Here is a 3,857-nt window from a genome sequence, read left to right on the forward strand (position 1 = left end):
CATTTTCACTCTTTGGGATGAAAATTGGGGCTCATTCGATAACTTCTTTGCTAATTTAAATTCCTTAGCCTCCAACATTAAGTTTAAAGTTGAATGGGAAGAACAAGGTAAGCTACCCTTTTTAGATGTTCTTATTGTTCGTGACGGAGACAAGCTTGCTTTTACCGTCTATAGAAAAGAAACCCATTCTGGTAGTTATCTTCATTTTTTCAGCAGTCACCCAGACAAAGTAAAAAGTAGCGTCGCTTCAGGACTATTCCTTCGAGCTCTTAGAATTTGCAGCCCCCAGTTTCTTGAAGGAGAATTTAACATTATAAAATCTCAACTTAGTAATTTAGCTTACCCGGATTGGTTTTTGATCAAAGCCCTCAGCCGAGCGAGATCCAATTTTTTCAACAGCACCCCCACTTCCTCTAATTTTTCATTGGGTAAGAGCTCTTTAATCGTTCCCTTTTCTGAATCATTCATTCCCTCAACCAAGTTTCTTCCCAAAGACAAATTAAATTTGATTAATTATTACCCTAACACCATTAATAAAAAGGTGGTAAATGTCCATCAAAGGTTAAAAGAAGAACAGAGCCAAGGGGTTTATTCGATTCCGTGTAAAGGTTGTGACTTAGTTTACATCGGACAGACTGGAAGGGATTTGAATACCAGGATGATTGAACATAAACGTTCCATTAAATATGCACAAGATAGCTCAGCTGTGTTCCAACATGTTAAGTAATTTAAACATTGTTTAGATTGGGACAGAGCTGAGCTTATTTATAAATCCAGATGTGAGTTCAGGAGAAAAATGGTAGAATCTACGATCATTGAATTTCAGCCCAACATGAATATTTCAAAGGGGCAATGGTCCCCGGACATAATGTCCGGACTCTTCATCTCCAACCTAGTGAAAGCTCATTTGCCTCCTGACCTCACATACGGAGTGAGAAGAGGGTAGAGATATCTTCCCATGTTCCCCTTTCTTTTGTTAAGGGTGCTACTTAAACAGTACGCCCTCTCTCTTATTTGTATCTACTGAAGAGGATTGCAGTTTGCAATCGAAATATATAGATTCCCCGTTTCCAGTCTTTTCTACTCCAACAGTGGTTTCTACGTTATTGACAAATGTGTGATTACATTTTTCACCTGTAATATATATATATATATATATATATATATATATATATACGTACATTAATTTAATAGACATGTATAAAGATAATATTGGGTGGTAATGTCAATCTGAATAAGATAATGAGAAAGGGAGGGAGAGATATAAAAGCTAAAAAAAAAAAAAAAAAAAAAGAAAAAAAAAAAAAAAAAAAGGGAAGTAAGAATGTTGGAAGGTTATTAAATTTTTACCTACATAGGTTTAGATGTAGGAGCCGGTGGAAGATATGGAGATAGAAATGAAGCATAAAATTATGAAAAAGAGTAATAGAAGGAATATGATGTGGAAGGGTATTGTCATCTGAAATATATGTGGACATGATAGAAAGTAACATATTCACATTGCTTCAAAAAAATAAGTTGTGGACATTAGAATTATTATTATAGTAGACGGTAATAATAAAAAAAAAAGACTATTTGTAAATTATAAGTTGTATTTGGAGAGTATACAAAGTGTCAAGGGATTCCATAATTGGAAAATATAACATAAATTGTTTGCTAAAGAAAACCTATTACTAGTATAAGATGGAAAATGAGAAAGGGCTAATGAAAACAGCATACAAATCAAGAGAGTAAGGAAGGAGAAGGAGAGAAAGATCGAGAACAGTAGGGATAAAAGTATTTGATTGTTTTAAAATATAGAAAAATATCATAAGAAACAGATAAAATATTGATCGATATGAATGAATAAAGGAAGAGAGACACAGATATGAGAGGAGATATAAGAAATTTGTGACGAAGAAAATGAGACAAAGTGCAGAGGAATATGAATGAAGGGGAGAGAAGTATAAACGAAAAAGTGAAATATTTTAGCAAAGGGGGTATTCATGAAAAAAACACGAATATTTTTTTCCTTTTCTATCTTTTAATCCTTTAATCGTGGATCCCCCGCTGTTTGACTGACTTGTTGTGTGTAAAACTTGTCACGGTAGCTGAGATTTATAGGATGACGGTAGCCCCTTGCACAGGTCATATCTCCGTTGCGCACATAAAGAAATGAGACAGGTTTTTCTCTATTGTAGTGATATAATTTCTAGATTTAGAAATAATGTAGGAAGTCGAAGATGTAATCATTAATTGTTAAAGATTTGAAGTTCCAGATCAATTTGATGCATGTTATTATAATTTTTCTTACCTTTATGTGAAAAGCAATCAACCAGTGTTCAGTGCTTAGAAAATTTTCCAATACATACGATGACAGCATTGTAAATGAGCTTAATATATTTCATGAAAACAAACAATAAGCAAGTGGCCTCTATGTCGCGGTCACAAGATGGGTAAGATCGAGAATAGGATGGATTGATGGAGTGAAGGGAGCCTGTACAAAGAGAATGACTGTCGAGGAATGAAGGGTAAAGACTAGAAAAATGTGTGAGAGGAGAACTGTTGTGAATGGATGATAAACTGAAGTGGCCCGGAAGAATTTCTTATTGTCTACTCAATAATCTTTTGAGCGGATGAGGGGGGAGGATCACCGTGTAATGAAGCGAAGTCATAAACCAACTTCGGTTGTCGGGCCCTGTTGTGGAAGTATATTGACATAAATTTTGGCTTGATCAGTGGATAGAGAATAGGGATTACCCTTCGTCTACAAGGCGCTATAAGAGGAAATCAAATGGGTGTTGGATGGATGAATGATGGGTGAAAAGTGGGTGTATGCTTTGGCTAACCATCTATATTTATTTCCCGAAAGTTAGCCAGACAGAGTAGTTTTGAAAAAAGCGTCCCTTTGTCAGGCCTAGCGAGGTGAGTTTCCTATAGTGATGTCAAGAACTTAGTGCCTCCCTTTAGGGTCACTGGCTAGCTACACCAATAAATATATTTAAAACGTTTATTGAATATGATTATGTATACTATAGCACACACACACACACACACACACACACACACACACACACACACACACACACACACACACACACACACACACACACACACACACACACACACACACACACACACACACACACACACACACACACACACACACACACACACACACACACACACACACACACACACACACACACACACACACACACACACACACACACACACACACACACACACACATATATATATATATATATATATATACATATATATATATGTATATATTTATACATACATGTATATATATACACATATATATATGTATATATATACATATATATATATATCACACATTCATTCTTTGTAACTGTTATGCCAAGGATAATCCCAGCCTAGGTCTACACTAAAATCAAACGCACATACAATTCATATGAATATATACAGCATGCAGAGGATTTTTCTTTGATAAGGTACTATATATTGCTTATAAAGTATTTATAGTATTACATAAGTTTAATGAAAAATATACGTTAGAAATTATCCATTCTTCGTTTACAGGCTCTTGTCAGGGGCCTGTTACGTGTCCATGCACTGTACATTTACCCGTACATTTACAGCACTGTTCGAAATCTTCCCTGCACAGTAAATAAACCTCAGTTCTATTTTCTTTTATTAATAATGAAAATACGTTACGCGTTAATCACGCTTTGCTAACAGATTAAAGTCTAGAAAATGTCTATTGCTTCGGTATCTGTTTGCTCTTGCAGATGCCGATCGACAGGACTTCTACACATCTCATCACCTTACTTATGTTCACATTTACTTTGATCTTTCTCTTCTCATATATTCTCCTAAACTCCGCTAAA

Source organism: Oratosquilla oratoria, chromosome 25 (assembly GCF_046742065.1).
Source record: "Oratosquilla oratoria isolate Oo_2021 chromosome 25, ASM4674206v1, whole genome shotgun sequence".
In the NCBI taxonomy this organism is placed as follows: Eukaryota; Metazoa; Arthropoda; class Malacostraca; order Stomatopoda; family Squillidae; genus Oratosquilla; species Oratosquilla oratoria.